The following is an 18,316-nucleotide window of genomic DNA, read 5'->3' as shown; positions in this document are numbered from 1 at the left end:
TTAAAAAAAAAAAAAAAAGTTTAAGTTTTATAAATTCCTTAGCCTCAGTTTAAAAAATTTAACTGGAACGCCCCCTCCAGTAGGATTTGAGACTGGCTATTTGGTGTGAGCCCAGCTACAGCCCTGATGTCAAAATACAATATGGCTGCTCAGTGCCGTAGTAAAACAGTAACATATTGTTTATTATCACTTCCGTTTGTCTGTCTCAATAAACTCAGCAGTCCACATAGTGCTATTTAACCTCTATTTGTGGACATGACACTTGTGCATTATCTGTGCAAAATACTGCTTTATTATGTGATTATATTCTAAAAGAGAAAGTGCAACAAAGGTTTGCCTGGACGTGTCCATATTCCGTGTTCATATTCTCTGACCTATTTGCTGGAACACGTCAACCCAAGCTATCTCACAACCCATTCGTACGAATTTGTATGAGTGAGTAAAAGGTGGCTAACTGACAAATGTCTTGCCAGATCTCATGGCAATTTTACAAGGTGGATATTCATACAAATTCATACGACCTCATTCATACGAATCTGTACGATTTTTGCTAAATCGTACATATTTTACGAGTTGCCCAATTCGTATGAATTCACAACACATTCTCATCCCAAGACGTCATCTAACTGACGCTTTTGACCATACGGCAACATCCAACGTTTTAGGGTACCCTTTAACGTCAGTTAGATGACGAGCCTAGGGCGTCATCCAACTGACGCTTTACCTTTAATCTAACTTACGTTAAAGGGTACCCTAAAACATTGGATGTTGACATATGGTCAAAATATGACGTCTTAGGATGAGAACGGGCTGGAATTCGTAAGAATGACCGGTTACACTTTATTTCGATAGTCACTTTAGATGTTCTACTAATTATAAGTAACTTTTCAACTACATGTCAACTAACTCTCATTAGAGTATTAGTATATTATAGTAGACTGTCAGTAGACTGGTAGGTTATGGTTAGGTGTTAGGGCTCGGATTAGGAGAATAAGTTTACTTGTAGTTGCCAAGTTACTTATAGTCAGTTGAATGTCTGTTGGGGGACCAACAAAATTAAATGTTAGCAGATATTAAGCAGGCAGTCTACTAATATTCTAATGACAGTTAGTTGACATGTAGTTGAAAAGTTACTTATAGTTAGTAGAATGTCTAAAGTGGACTATCGAAATAAAGTGTTACCGAATGACCTACCCCTGACCCTGCTCCTGAACCATCACGTGTGTTTAGACCAATCGTGCTAATTCGTACGAGCGAGTGTTAATATTGAAACACATATGAACACAAATGGGAGCTAACTGTGAAAAATAAAACACATTTTCTTATCACACACATCACTTATAAAACAACGCGAAAATGTCCCCAGCTAACGTTGGCCACGAGCCCTGTAGGTAGCATTACAATGAGAGCACGTGGGATAAAGTTCAATGGACCTGAAACAAATCCAAGCATCATGGTATGCCACTTTGAGCAAACATTGCTTAATCGCTTTTAAATTTCCCAGCAGCCCCTTCTCTGACTGACATATGGCCCAGCTCTATTGGCTGTCATGCTCAGTGGCCTGTGCATTAAAGGGACACTTCGCCCATTTGCATTAAGCTTTGTATCTTTAGAAACCCAGTCTTATTTTTGAATGGTCATGGTTTATTCACTTATTTTCCTCTGAAATGGGAAAAAATAAGGATTTAAGTGTTTTACTTCCTGCTTATTGTGATGTAAAAATCGTCATTTTGCGTCACAATAAGCAGGAAGTCACATTTCGTTGTAAAGTTTAGAGACTACAAACTTAGCTCCTCATTATTCCAGGGTGTGGGACCCACTCACCCTACAGGCCTATTACAGATCAGTGGGTGGGACTTCACTTGCAGAAACTGAAATCATATCCGCCATCTTGTTTGGAAGCTAAGCTAACAAGCGCAGTGGAGATGGGAAGTTATGACAATGACGGAAACTAAACATGAGGATTTAAAAAATCTGCTGCTCGAATCCGATGCTCGTGGCTATCTTTACGAGCCGCAGTTTAGTGAAGAGCAGCTGAGGCTGATGGAAGAACAGGAGCCCGGACTGGCTGGAGCTGAGACGGACTGATGGTACTTGTGCTATCGCTGGGCGCTACGGACACAGATAGAGTCTGTCTGCTGCAGAGAATGTCAATGATGGCATTTTTTTCCAGGAAAAAATCTCTGAATCAGACGAGCACACGGACGTTTGTGTTGTGATCGTGATGTGAACCAACCTAGTTTCGCCTGTCTGAACATCCAGGTATGATGAAGTAATTCATCATAGCTGATATAGAAAGGAAAACAAACAGGGAGTAATTCACTAATGAGTTTGCCAATGTAACGCTAACGGGGTTCGTTGTTGTGGGAAGAAGGAGGCGGGAACCGGCGAACATTTAAACATTTTAATAGTAAAATGAACAAATACAAAACGAAAGTATAAGCCATCAGAGCAGTCCCTCATTGACTGATGTCCACACACAGCAGAAACAAAACACCACATAAAATCAAGCCTGTCCCTCTCTCGATCTGCCGCCGTTGCTCCTCCTTTATGTTTTCGCTCCTCGGTGAGAGACGCGAGACTGGTCGGATCACGGGGGGCTTTCAATATCACTCACGCCACCGGCCTTGTGCACTGCTCTCACATCCTTTGCCCTCGTTCTGCTCGCCACAGCCAACTAACTTGAAATGTTGTCTGAAATAAATTTCAAACTCTGGTGACAGCTAACGTTAGCCTTGTAAACGCAAGAGTGATTTCTCTGATGTTTTGGCGCTGGTTCTGGATTAGTGGGTGTGGCTTGCGAAGCTCTGCAAAGTGGTGCATTGTGGGAATTGTTGTTTTACATACAAATGCGCCCTTCAGTTATTTCATGTCTTTTCTCGGTTAAGAGGGCACCAAAGTCAAAAGTTATTTTACATTTCGACTACAGATATGATCCACTTTCAATAAAGAGTAATGTTGAAATGGGTGAAATGCTCCTTTAAGTATGACTTTACGATTACAAACTCGCTCTGTTTTCTATTCCAGAGCAATTCTGACATATTTAATGCTCATGGCTTGACCAAAAAAAGTACCTCAGAGGACATCAGAATTACACGTCAGTAGTTTTTATATGAAAATAACGCTAAATGCAAATAAGGGCTAAGTATACTTCATTTTATGCATCCCTCTACGTCGTGTCTCCACAGCTTTCAAAGCATACAACAAAAAAGTATACTCACATGCATGAGTTCCACACATGCACTGTATAATTGCTATACTTTACTCCACCAAATGTCAGAGGGCAGCACTGAGTCGTGTCATTTACAAAAGATTCGCTCGGAAGGATAGAAAAAAAAAAGTATCAGAAGCGGAATTGCATACAAAGTTAAGAGCAAGAACAAAAACAATGGAGAAGGGTATGCTGTGTTGTTTCCTTGAATCTCTCCTTCATTGGCCTTTTCTGCACACATCACAACTGTGCATATTGCTACCTGGTCAACTCTTCTGTTTCAACATTCACCTTGCACATGCATACCATGGACGGTATGCACAGACCTCTGCGTGCCCTCCTTATGACAGAAATCACATGTGGTCACGGCCACAGTACTTTTGACTTAATTAATGCAACTACTTTAACTGTTAATATTTAAGCAAAGTTCATCACCAGCTTATAATCAATGGAAATTTGGTGCCAATTCATCTGACGCTCATTTGAAATTTTTAGATAAAACCCGGTTGTGGGAAGTCCTCTAATATGACCCAGCCCCAGACCACATTAAATCACATTAAAATCAGTGTCCAATGCAACTGCTACAGGCCATATAGGCCTGATTAAAATTTTCTCAGACTCGTTTGGTCATTTTTTAGCGACAAAAAAAAAAAAAAAAAAAAGTTAAGAGGCTTTGCGGTAAACAACCAGTTAAAGCACATTTGCCATCAAAGAGCTTCACTGCAAATGCATTCTTTTCCTCTTTTTGTTCATCACATATGTAATACAATGTAGTTTTTTTTTATTTTGCCTGAAGAAGACCCAGCAGGGTCAAAACGTTACCTTTATATTAAATATGGGTGTTTAAAGCACTGTTGCGGACATTACATTTTTTTTTTCACTTTAGTAAGTTCCTTTTTTCCTGCACCTGCCAGAAGGTAGGACATGCACACAATTACTTAAATAAAAAGTAATATTTATGAAATTCTGTTTTAATTTCATTGACCTGTCACTTGGTTGAAGCTTATTAAAACTGGTATGCCAACATGGCCAGATTTCTTATATGACCCAGACCACATTAAACCCGAGTTTTAGCTGTGTTGTGCTGGTGTCCAATCCCACTATATAGGCCAAACTGATTAAAACTTTCTCAGACTTATAGGAAGTCATTTTGCAGTGACGAAAACATAAAGTTAAGAACCTTAAAATGTGGTAAACACACAAGTAGAGCAAACTTGCCATCTTAAGTGCTTCGCTGCAAATGCGTTTTACAAATGTTTAATTAGGCCATATTAATTAAAAGAATCACTCTTTATCTCACACTCCGTCTTTTTTCCCTCTTTTTTCCAGTGGATCAGCAGCGTGACCTCTAGTTAATTGAAACCCTGGAGAATCCTCTCGCATAAAATCAGAATCTCTCTTCTTAAAAGGATTCTGGTAAAAATAGTCCAGGCGCAGTGGCTGGGAAGCGAAGGCCTGCAGCTATGCAGCCGAGTCTCGCGGTGGCCCTTTGCCCTCCTTCCATCGGCGTCCTGGAACAAGTGCTACCGCTAACTAGCTGGGGATGCATTAATTAATTGCAGGAAAACACAGACGTAATGTCTATAGGGCAGATTATTCCCCAAAAGAGAAAGAGAGGAGGAGGAAAAGAAAGAGAAAAGAAAAGGGAAGAAAAATCGAGTGTGTGCACCCTACGACCCCAAGGAGGCTCATTGTGTGGTTTCCTCTTGACAATTAAGTTATGATCACAGATAACACTAATGTGCATTGCATGCGCCATACGTATACCTTATATGACCTCCCTAATTGAGCACAAGCTCTACGAAAGAACGATTAAAAATGGAAATTTTTGATTAATGCAAAAGTTTTTGTTTTGTTTTTAGGAATAACTTGAATACTTGAAATATAGTGACTTTTTAGTTAGTTAGCCAGCTAGCTAGCTAGCATGTTTTGTGCTTAACAGAAGGCAAAAAGTGAGAGTGAGGGTAAGTACTGAAAAAGATCGCTTCTGCCACTCTTTGCCATTCGCAATTCAGAGAGCTCAATATGAACTCATTAAATTGCAAAGTATATTTTGCATCAAATTCTCCTAAAACCAAATTGTCGGAGCTATGCTATCATTGTTCATGTTATATACATCTGTAGCCTATGTGTGTAGAGTATAGTGAATAACTTAAAAATAACGTTCATACATGTGAGGAATCCATCAGTTCTCATGAGCTATGAACAAGCAATATCTGATTATCTGAAAACATTTACATAAGTGTTTCTATTTATCTGCTGTTTATTTATTCTCAACAGTCGTAAGCAATGTGTTTGTTTTAGTTTACCTTATGAACAAAGTTTTTACTGGATTATTTCAGGAGAAAATGAAAAAAAAAAGGTCACTCTTTAGATTAGGGTCCAATTTTCACTATTATTAACAACATTTTGAAAACTTCTAATTACTGCTTATGAATAGTTACTAAAGTATTTGTTAATTTCATGTATTGAGCAGGATTAAGGATGTAGAATATGGCCATACAGAATAAGGCATTAATATAAGCTTTAGAAGTACTAATAAAAAGTCTATATCCTAGCAATATGTATGCTAATAAGCAACTGTTAATAGAGAGAATTGGACCCTAGTAAGTTTAAAAAAACAAACAAACAAACAAACAAACAAAAAAAAACTAAACTTGGCTATTGGCTATGATCAAACATTCACTGCCCCAAAAAATTAGATCGCTTCTATTCTGCTCTGCAACGTCTGGGAAAACAAGTCAATATTTCATTTTTCATTTCGGTGTCAAAAAGTCTTTATACTGAATAGCTATACCTTTTAATCTGGTCTTTATAAGCCTGATGATGTAATGGTGATGGTGTGGGGGAAATAAAGGCAGTCCGATGGTATGAGCACCTCCTCTATCAGATAAAGGTATTGAGAAGGAAGTGTGTGAGTGTGTGCGTGTGTGTGTGTGTGTGTGTGTGTGGGGGGGGGGTCACAATCTTTGTAACCAATTACTGTATACACATATTTCACATTCAGTCGCAGGCGCTGCGTGCAAACCAGCCTGAGGGCAGCCATTATTGATGCTATGCCCCAAGGACAGGCCATATGGGCCCCTATCTCAGAACCTTTTATTAATTCACTATAATATACCTCTCCCATGCTAGCATTTACATTGTGGAGAAATAGCTCTATAATTAAAAAAAAAAAAAGACTGTGCGTGCACATTGCTTGTTTGCAGTCGGAATGATACATAAAGCAGCCGTGTTGTCCCTCGAATCCCTGCTCCCAGAGTCCCCTCTCCATCTCTACGCAAATTAATAGCCAACCGCCACTGATGCGTTAAATTGCTTTCCGTTCGCCGCTGAAGACAACCAGATTATTTGTTATTTCTTATTAAAGCGACTCCTTGGCTCTACATTATACCAAGGTGGTTTCCTTTGTTATTTTGTAGAACTTACAAGGAAAGATTCTTTTAACACAGTTCACACATGGTGGATAATAAATCAGCAATATACATGACTGTTCATTTATTTATTTATTTATTTATTGCTCTAGAACAATATAACAATTCTAGATACATGGCTTGCTTGCCGTCACTGCTAAATAAAATAGTTTCATGTTGTGCTACATTTGATGTCAGTGACCAAAAACCATTGAATACTGCAGAGTTTCCATTTTCGTATTAACGATTTGAGAATTCGAAGCTATTATGGATGGGGAAGAGTTTTCATACATTTCTTAAAATAAACAGCTAGGACAAAACAATCTTCATAATGTTTGAAAAAAATATATGCAAGTTATATGGATAACTAGTTATTATGATCCAATTTTATGTGTTTTCCAATGCTTTCTCACAACCAATTCATACAAATTGGTACGAGTAAGTAAAAGGTTGCTAATTCGTACAAATTCATCTGATTTATCGACACCCCAGTGATGGGTAGGTTTAGGGGCAGGGTCAGGGGTAGGCAATAGAGCATCACAGTCCCGCCCACAGCCGGTGCCAGAAGTGCAATACAGTTTCTCCACTGACATTTGAGATATAAGCCATAAAAACGTTAGCCTGGCTGCGCCCGCCTACGAACTTCCGCTCAATTTCATTTTCCTTCAGTACCACGTCTGGGACTGCTATATATCCGTAGGTTTCCAGAAATCATTTTTTTGTACGACCAATCAGCGAATAGAGGGAGTGGCTGAGAACGATGACGTTGATGTAGCGTCAGTTTGAGATCAGTAATGGCAGCGGAAAAGACGTGAGAAAAGCTATTCGGTCCGTTGTTGGAAAAGAAACTGCCAAATATACAGAATTTAAAGTTGGATTGTTGTCGTCTCACCTCTTGTTGCACAACGGAGGACCATGTGAAGGAAGCAGAAAGGTTGGAAGTTTGTGCTGGGCAGCTCGGTGTGCACGATGACCGTGACATTTCGGATGGACGCTTTAGCCTGATGCCTGAATCCTGGCTGCTAAACTGTTTTTGAAGATCCACTCAGGAGTCATGTCAGTCACTCATATTCCCAACTGTAAGCTTGTGATGAATAGAACATTTTGAGCCCCTTTGTGTACTCGTGCTGGAGGTTGGTGTGTCAGTTTTACATTTTGTAAATCATACAAATTGGATAAATCATTCAAAATAAATCAAACTGTGAAAACCCATACTTTGAAGACCATAATTTGATTTTCAGTTTTAGATGTCAATGGTTAATTTGTTTTAATAATACAAAAACTAAATGCCATACACAGCCCATTCTCACCCCCAAGGCGTCACTTAACTGACGCCTTGGGAAGCATTTGGACATGCTTCAATATCTGACGCTTTAGGCGCCCTTTAGCGTCAGTAAGATGACGCCCTAGGATCGCATGTACCCTACCCCCACCCCACACCTAAACCTAACCGCGTCCTTTAACTGACGCTTTCCTTTAGCGTCAGTTAGATGACGCCGTAGGATCGCGTCATGTAAGTGACGCTAAAGGGCGCCTAAAACGTCAAATATTGAAGCATGGTCAAAGGTGACGCCTTGGGGTGAGAATGCGTTGCCATACAAACACATACTTTGAACACCATAATTAATAAACATTAAGACGTAATATAAAAAATTGTTGTTTATTACACATCTGCAGATAGAGACAGATGTCTTCACTGTACAGCATTTGTGGCAGATCCGAAACGACCACAGCGGCGTATTTGTAATGATTAGACACATTTTAATACATCACTGTCCTTCGTGTCAAATATACATTTCGAATTAATAATTGTTCCTAGAAGAACAAAACCTGCAGATCTCGTTGACTGAAATCCTATTGTAAACATAATCCTCTGATCATTCGGACTTGTTGTTTCCAGCCATTTCGGCGCATGACATACGTCACGACCACACGTTAGCGATTGGCTATGGCAGATCCTGAGTGACTCTGGGCAGATCCAATAGTTTTGAACTTTAATAGTGAACCCGCCTAAAAGGAAATAAGCATTTCTCAATGGAGAGAGGCCAGACTCTATGTACAAATGAAATGTACTAGAGTCTGGTTGAACCAGGCTATAAAAATGTAACCATACTCGGTAGACTTAAAACCAGCTACGGCTGTACTAAGCGATTGTATATGCTCATATAAATGTCAAAAGTTCATGGGGCACTAACCTTGTTTTAAGATAAATGCCTTTAATTCGCAATGTCTTGGATAAGTACTTCATTACCCACAATTCTGAATAATCCCACAGTAATGCATTGGTGGAAGTCGTGTAACTGTCTGGGTAAACACCGCAAAAGTCCGTAAAGACTGAATATCGTGTAATGACGTAGGGCTAGTTCATTGGTTGCACCGTACCATTGGAAGTGCAGTTGCCGCAGGACAGCCTATGAGCGAGCCAGATTCTCAATGTTTTAGCATGTGCAGCTGCAAATGAATTTTACATATAAGCTTCAGTAAATCGAGGAAAAGGAGTTTCCCTGCACATTTACTATATAAAATTCACTGAAGGAAAAAGTTCACGTGACCGTTGTCAGATTTGGAAGTCACTCAAAAGGCTCTTTCACGGTGGCTTCAGTCGACTTTAGTGAGGCGCGGTGGTTTATAGGATGAGTAGTTCCTTTGCTCGGAAATGAACATACAGTATGTACACAGGCTTGTACCCTTGACTTTTTTGGGGGGGGGATTTTCTCTTGTTGAATGTTGTATGCTTATGAGATATTCTCAGACATGCTCTAAAACTCTTTATAGATATGGTTTTTACAAAACGTCAATGGGAGAAATGAATGTGAAATTTACTTCCGGCACCAAAGCTCTCTCGGATTGTAGGCGGACCCAGATAGCAAACTGACATTGAATCAACGTGGAAATATGACATCGAAACAACGTTGACCTGATATTGTTTTGCTCATCGAATTAAGGTTGAACCAACGTCAGACGCGTCATTCTTTCAAAACTAACGGAAAATCAACTTGAAATCAACGCAGTGTTTCAACGTTACGAAAGCAAACCAATTTTCGATTTTCATTTAGCTTTGAAGAATGCCGCGTCTGACGTTGGTTCAACGTTAATTCGATGAGCAAAATCAACGTTGTTTCAATGTCATGAGAGACGTCGTTTCCACGTTGATTCAATGTCAGTTTGCTGTCTGGGGAACTATGATGTTCTATTCGTACGAATTCATACGAATTGGGCAACACATAAAAATACGTTCGATTTATCCAAAAATCGTACAAATTTGTACGAGTGAGATTAGCCACCTCGTAAAATTCATGCTAATTGTTGTGAGATCGGGTTGGTATTTTGTGTCACTTTTGAAGCTTGACAGCTCCAGTAATCACACATTTTCAATCATACAATACATGGGGGGGGGGGGGGGGGGATTGTTCTTTTTTAGTTTCAAGTCATATAGGTTTAAAACAACGTCATGGTGAGAAAAAAAAATGACCGAATTTTAGTTTTGGGGTGAACTCATATAGACGTGTGATATAGACATGTTTAAACCAGAGATGGGCAAACTTGATTCTGGAGGGCCACTGTCCTGCAGAGTGTAGCTCAAACCCTGGTAAAACTCATCTGCCTGTAGCCTTCTAGTAATCCTAAAGACAGCTGGTTCAGGAGTGTTTGATTTGGGGTTGGAGCTAAACTCAGGACAATGGCCCTTCAGAAGTGAGTTTTCCCATCCCTGGTTTAAACTGCCCAATGAAGGCTCAGTCATTTGTATGTTTTTTTTTACCAGTATACTGTAGTGTCTTTCTGCCTCACTGGGCCTCTGCTTTGTTTACATGCGCTGTCAGGGTAAATCTGTGCTAATAGTAAACTCTGTGCACACCAGCGCTACTGTTTCCATTTGTTTACCGCCATTTCTTCTGCTTCTCTAACAACATGCATCTTCACGTTCCTCAGTGAAAGCTTGCTGTATTTGTTTGTAATGCACTGGAACACCTTTCCCTGCGTGCTGTCTGATGAACTCGGCCTCAATGCTGCCATGGAAAGCGGTGGTCATGCTGCGGCACATATGCGTGTCAGGCCGCGTCAGGCGAGAGGTGAGCACTGACATTATGGGCTCTGATAGCAACATGTTTCGCGTTGATGGTGGCTGTTTCCGTGCTCAGGTATCGGGCTTGCTTAAATGCACGTGTGCAGTGATCTGCCCAGGAGAAGACTTTACTCCACGGCATCAGGAACTACAAAATCAAAGGTGGCAGCTGAGCTTGTGAGGACCAACAAAGCTTGAGATTCAATTTTTTCCACTTGTTCTTTCTCTGGTTCTCCTGTACTATGATTTTTATTCAATACCCCACATTTTTACACATGTACATCATAAAACTTTGGTTGTGTGTGTGTGTATATATATATATATATATATATATATATATATATATATGAAGAGTTCAGATGCAAAAGCCTCTAAATGCCATTTGAAATATTCTTATTTAATGATAATTTTTATCAAACTTGTATATTTAAGTTCAGTAATTTCACTTAAATGGCAATGATTGTTATTTAAGTTTAATTACTTAACTTAAATATACAAGTTTGATAAAAAAATCATCAATAAAGAAGAAAATTTCAAATGGCATTTAGAGGCTTTTGCATCTGAACTCTTCATATATATATATATATATATATATATATATATATATATATGGTTTCATTTCTTTATAAAAATGAAAAGTCTGTCATCATTTGCTATTCTTCACCACATGCTATTCTTATCTTCTGTGAAATACAAAAAGTTTTAAAGTTTATTATTATTATGTTTTATTATAGCAGTGTGTTATATATAAAATGTATTTCCATCCACCATGACAATGAAGAGCCATGCTTATGATTTTACCCATGGTTGCCATTTTCCAATCACAAATACCACACGTGAAATTATGAATATTACGCAGAAATAAAACCTTCAGTAAATTGTCATAATGATATAAATTAAGTACTTTAAATTACCTCCATTATTTATTTTTATGTTTAATTTTGGTTTCTGTTTTGTTGTTGTTTCATTTATTTGCTTTTGAAGTAAAATATTAAGTAAAGGATAAAAATAAAATTTGACATACAGTTTAGCTGTTAATAAACTTTTTTTTTACAGATATCCATTCATTTATATCTATATCACAAATAAATGTTTTACTGTCAAATGTGTGGTTTTCATGCAAATTTATTAGAAATTACACTTTCAAGTAAATTTATAATTACATGATTATTATGCACTTTACATCTGTTTCTATGAAGTATAGTAATTTTACAATCAATTGTATCCACATAGCTGAAACAGTTTTAAAAATGGAGTTTGGATTCTGTCAAACATGTAACCAAATATGAAATCTGTACAGTACCGTACAGTGCAGTACAAAACAGAAACTTTAGAAATGAAACTGTGATGCTGCCCTTTTTCTGACAACGTAAATCTTTACAACACATCTGTGGGCGAGAAAATATTAGATGCATCACGATTCATTTAGAGAGAATTGAAGTGTTATGAAGGATTTTCCAACCAGGTTGAGTGTCAGCCGCCCCACATACGACAGAGGGCTGTTTAAAATTCTGGATTTGTCAGTCGGTCTGTCATAATTTATTGGAACTCATCTGTAACAAGGGCCTGGCTCAGATTTACACACTGATTTGAAAAATAAATAAGAGCGATACAGACCTGCGCTGCTTTAATGACAGACTGTACTGACATGAAAGAGTGGAGATATGAAACAGAGAGAGGAAATTAGATATTATGCCCCCAAGACAACTGCAGCCACTGGTCCATTCATTATTAGTGTGATATTTATTATTAAGAATTCCTCTCAGTGAGAGAGCGCAGAATATTCTCCCGGCTCCAGCACTTTGAGTCCTGTCAGGAGTGAAGTGTGTGCAGATCATTCCTGTAACGCTGCTGCTGACACGGCAAATCTGCAAGATACATCATGTGAATATTGTCTTGCTTTCTCACACACACACACACACACACACACACACACACACACACACTCGTGCAAGCGTTCATGTGGAAGCATGCAGTTTACACAGCCCAGACATTCATGAGAGAAATATTTATAGTTGTTGTGATGGAACAAGATTTTCTAGAAAAGTGTCTAATGGACGCTGAATCAATATATACATACAGTACATCCAGGGCCTGAAATTAACTTTTTCGGCCACCGGCCACTGTGGCAGGTGGATTTAAAAATTCAACTGCCACAGAGACTTTTTACCAGCCACTTTTTTTTTTGCCTCATATTTTGCCTCAGCCAAAAAATGGTAAAAAAGAACAATATTGTGAAATTTCTGTTGTTTTTTTTTTTTGGGGGGGGGTTCACGTTTATATAAAGGTGAAAAAAAAAACGGGAATTTCACAACATTGTTCTTTCACTTGTAAGAATACACATTTAAGTGCGGTCAAGTAATAATAATATCTCTAAGAACATACAATTTTTTAAATCTTTTTATTCATTGATTTTGTCACTCACACAACATACAGTATATAGTATAGGCTATATAGTATATACTCAACAGATAGACCTACCGCAGCTCGTATGTAAACAAATCACACGCGGCTGGGTTGATGGCTGATTTAGTCACGTAGACAGATCCTGACAGCTTTTAGTTATAGCGTTCAGGAACCGTTAACTATGAACTAAATTAATATTGTTATTATTGGTAAAGGTACCGGATATTTTCTCACTAGTTCCCAACTCCCAACATGGCATGCACAGTTGCACATGCACACACATCTGTGCAACTGTCATTGTACTGTAGGCTACGTCAGCGTTACATTACCTCATCCCATCTCACCAACAGTTTAATACTCGCACATCCAAACGTAGTCGGAAAAGGGCCTCGATCGTCTTCTTCTGATCGCATGAACGTTCCGAAACAACAGTCGCGGTCACAAATCAGCCGCTCACGAACCTTGCCATTGCCGCCAATTATCCACTTTGTATTGAAATGTCTTCTTTTACTTTTCTTTTTCTCATCCTCATCTTTTTGTTGGTTGTTTGTTTCAGCTGGCTTCTTTACCTCAGTAATGTGCCGCCACATTTTAGCTAAAGTCAAACGCAATGGCGGACTTAGTTGAAATGTAAAAATCCTAATGAATCACTCAATTCTCATTGGCTACCTGCCAATGTGGCAGGTAGATTGACAGTGTTACCCGCCAATAGGAAAATTCACCCGCATTTGGCAGGTGGTCGGGTGTTAATTTCAGGCCCTGAGTACATCTCTAAAACCATTGGGAGAACCGTATGGCATATAGATCTGGCTTTCGAAAATAATTTTACATATATATTTTTACATTCAACTCGTACAAAAGCTTCTTGCTTTACTGCGTTTAATTCACATGTTTGTAGTTTACACTGAGACGATGACAGAATCGTTTAACAGAATAGCGCGTCAAATTCGCGCCTACCGCATCTAGTTATGTGCTTGAACACTTCGAATCCATTCGCACGTCAAGAGCGAAATTGACCCGCGTAAAAAAAAAAAATCAAAAGTTCGAAGTGAAATTTACGTGCAATGGAATCGAAACTCGTTGGCGGCCATCTTTTTTTATGTTGATCGAGCACTCATCGAGAGAGCCACCGCTATGTATTTGCTCTGGAGAGCATAACGGCAGCGTAGGGATCATCGTCGCTATATTTGTGTCCACCAGACCCTTCGGAGGCAAACCAGTTTGGCGAGTTTCACCATTTGCCCGCTCCAGGAGCTGCGGCTGGATGATGGCCAATTTCAGCTGAACTTCCGCCTGTCCCGCGCCCAGTTTGATGACCTGTTGTCCTGCATCGGATCACCCTCGCCCTAACTAATCTGTCATTTATCCAACTAATCTGTCATTTATTTTTGTTGTGATGATAAATGGAGCCAGCCTCCAAAAGTGATTTTTTTCTCCCGCACTAGTATGTTGTTTGTCTTTAATATTATTTCATATAAATTAGATATTGAATAAACAGCATTCAAAATATGTCTCATATATTGAAATCAAGTTTTATGTGATATATTTATTATTATTTTTATTTTTTGTGTGTGTGCATTAGAACCAGGCATTTAGTCATATCACAAAATAGTTTACTGAAGCATCCAGATAGTACAGCAGCAAGGCTCCTGATTGGTTAACGCGATGCGAATTGATGCCAAAGTTCAGATTTTTCAACTTGAGTGGCAGACGCGAATTCGTGTCAAACGCGTGAACGCACAAAAAAAACGTAATAAAATCATTCGGTGTAACGTGCTAGACGCTCAATTCGCGCAAACTTGATGCGCGAATGAGGCGTATTCGCGTTTAGCGTGCCGCGTTCTACGCCTCATTTGCGCCGCAGGATTTTTTTACGCGCGAAACACGTCTTTGCATTAACTTAACATTGAAATCACTCACACCACACGCTCTATTCACATCTGGTGTGAACGCACATTACTGACCCCAACTTTTGAACAATACATTTTAATAATAACTGCTGATCTTTTGTTTTGTTTGTCTAATTGAATTTAAAACATTTTGTATTCAATATGATAAATAATATTAAAAACAAAATAAAAAAATAACTCTGACATAAAATATAATGTTTGTATTCTTTTTTGACTGCACCAAGTAATAAACATACTGATTTGAAATTACGGGTCCATCAAATGTCAATAAAAAAAATGACTCATCTCTATCTCTCAGGTATTATGAGAGATCAACCAATCCCCCCCCCCCCCCAACCACCACCAATATCTCATTTAATTTCAGTTCTGAAGCAGGCCTGTGACCTACTTTTGTCCATTTCCACCCCACCACCCCCTTCATTTCCCCTTTATCCTTTTTTACAAGCTCATAGCCTCTCTCTCTCTCACCCGGCTGGCCCAGTCCGGCCCCGGCCCAAGGACGATACAGCCATGGCCCTTTGGTAATGGATGAGCTGCCAGCGGGACCTGCTGGGCTATTGGAGTGGCTGGGGCCGTTATATGGAGTTATACTGCAGCCTATTTACTGAGGTGATGAGCTGCAGACGTCCCCCATTATTTATGAAGGGAGGCCAGCGGAGGGGGGGCAGAGGTCACTGAACCCAGGTAGACCCGATACATTAATAAGAGCTGGGCGGACGTCTCAGTTTATGCCAGAGCAAAAGAGCAACGGAAGATAGAAAGGTAGAGAGAATACACTTGTATACAGGCAAGACTATATATACACCAACCCCAATGTAGGCTGGGTAACATTATGCTAATTTCAGTGTGTTTGTTAGGAATTTGCAGGGTCCTGTTCTGACAGGGACAGCAGAGGAGGAAAACAATGCTAAATGGAAATAACCAAATGCAATATAACTCTGTATTGGAGTGAAAGCGAAATATTAAAATAAGTGTTTGGTTGGCAAGTCATATTTTGTTTATGCATTAACAATATAGTTCATGTTGCTTATCATGACACCTATGGTAATATGAATACATTTAAGCATTTATTTATTATTATTATTTTTAAAATTGATTGTTTGATAATTGATCAAACAATTGATTGTTGGCCCTGAAGCAAAAAAATAAATAAAAATAAAAATACACACAATCATTTCCATTAGACATCCTTGTTTTTAACCAAGCCTCAATTCTATGTTAAGCATCATTCAGACAGTCTGTACTGTGTGTGTTCTGAGTGTGTATAGGGTCAAAGACTTTGTTTGATGAATGAAACGCTCACACTTCAAATGGGTTTTAAGGCTTCATTGTTCAATGTGCTAGTGTTTCTCCTAAGATAAATGGTTCTTTTAGCTGCGGTCAGCTGGGGCTTTCAAACGTACTATGATCTAAAATTGACCTTTAGGCAGTGTGGTGGATGAAGTACACGAATCAAGTACTTGAGTAGAAGTGCAGATACCCTGATACAATTTAACTCCAGTAAAAGTGTTAAGAACTTATTTCCAATTTTACTTAAAGGTGCCCTAGAATGTGTTGATTTTGTCTCTTATATCTATATAGAGAGGGTATGTGGCTTATTCAAGGGCATTTAAAATGTCCAGATATGGTTTTACAGGTCCATTTTCAACTCTAGAAATTGCCCCTAGAATGAAATGGTCTGTTTTTACTTTATTTGGAAGGGTCATGAATAGTAATGAGGAGTTCTGCTCTGATTGGCTGTTTTTTGGCCTCATTGTGTTCAAAGGCAGCTGTGTTCTCTTACACAAGACTGTTTGGCAAATGTTTAACAACTGGACTAACATTAGATGCCTTGTCAAATAAATATAGCTTCAACTTATGTGGTGGAGAATGTGACGTTAGCTAGGTGGATCGAGTGAGCTAGCATTATCGGTGAGCAACTAAACTCACATAGTTAGCCCCTGACGTGTTGTTGAGGAATTAGATGAAAGTAAAATTATTTGACAAAAAGGGAATTTACATATGTATCTACAGTATTATTTTGTAGATTTATATGACAACACAGGCAAGAAATATTAACCTCAGCGTAAATACTTTTTCATATTTAGTTATGAATGCTCGTTACCTGGAGTTTAATATTTGTTACTGTATAGGATCTTGCGCTGGATCTAGATAACACAGTGTAAATTATCGTTAATAAACTCGCTAGTTACTGCTTGCGGGAATATAGTTGGAACTGCCTCTTTTTCATGTGACTCTGAGAGAAGCCTGCTCATGTGTCATTGACATTGAGACGTGGTCTGGGAACATGTTCATGTTCTCGTATTTGAGGTGTGGTTTACGAATGCCCAGAGCCGTTTATTGGGTGCTACGAATGATTATCAAACGCCTGTAAGTAGCTCATAGCCAATCGTTTCAATGTATAGAGCGACAGAAATGGGTCAGAGATTTATGTGTACACAATGGTGTATGTATCTAAGCCTGCATCGAAAGGTAACTTCGCGTCAGCTGCCATGTTTGATCCATAGGTATCCACAAGTTTCCTACGCCCCATGAGGCCTTGCGTCAAAAGTGGGCAGTGTTCCGGTTCGAAGTATGTTACACTCATTCATTCATTCCACTATGGATTAATCATTAATATTTATACTAAAATGTATTATTTAATTTGTTTTACTTTTTATAAATTAATGCAATGAAAATACAAAAAAATAAAGCATGTTTTTCTACAATGAGTTCTTTATTACAAGATCAACAGTTAAAATGGAATCGGTTATGGCTAAACTTGAAGATAAGCGCTGCGGTGCTCTGGACTGCTGTTGCGAGCCGGTGTTTATTTAAACAGAGACCCTTGTTTGTTCCTAAATAATAATACAAAGAATCATGTTAAATAAAACCGAAATCGCGATACTCAGATCCACGAACCTGTGTTAGAATCAGAATCACGACACACCCCTTCCAACTCGATATCCTTCCCGTCCAGATCCAATATATAGCCTACCATATCTTTACTATTTGTCTTATTTGAAGTCAACATTATACAATTTGTAGACCAAAACTAGTTGAGGATAAATTATTTAAAATTGGGCGAGTCCAGCGTTATGGACGTGACATTTGCAGTCAAGACCTGAAATATAAATTCTCAGATGCATTTAGGCCATTGAAACCTCTGTTTATATATATATATATATATATATATATATATATATATATATATATATATATATATATATATATATATATATATATATATAATACTTCATTAATAAAGGAGACATCAGAAAACTATAACACATATATTTTATATTTAATATGAGGGATGTGACACACACACACA

This window comes from Pimephales promelas, chromosome 22 (assembly GCF_988280905.1).
Source record: "Pimephales promelas chromosome 22, fPimPro1.hap1.1, whole genome shotgun sequence".
Taxonomy (NCBI): domain Eukaryota; kingdom Metazoa; phylum Chordata; class Actinopteri; order Cypriniformes; family Leuciscidae; genus Pimephales; species Pimephales promelas.
This window is presented reverse-complemented; position numbering follows the sequence as displayed.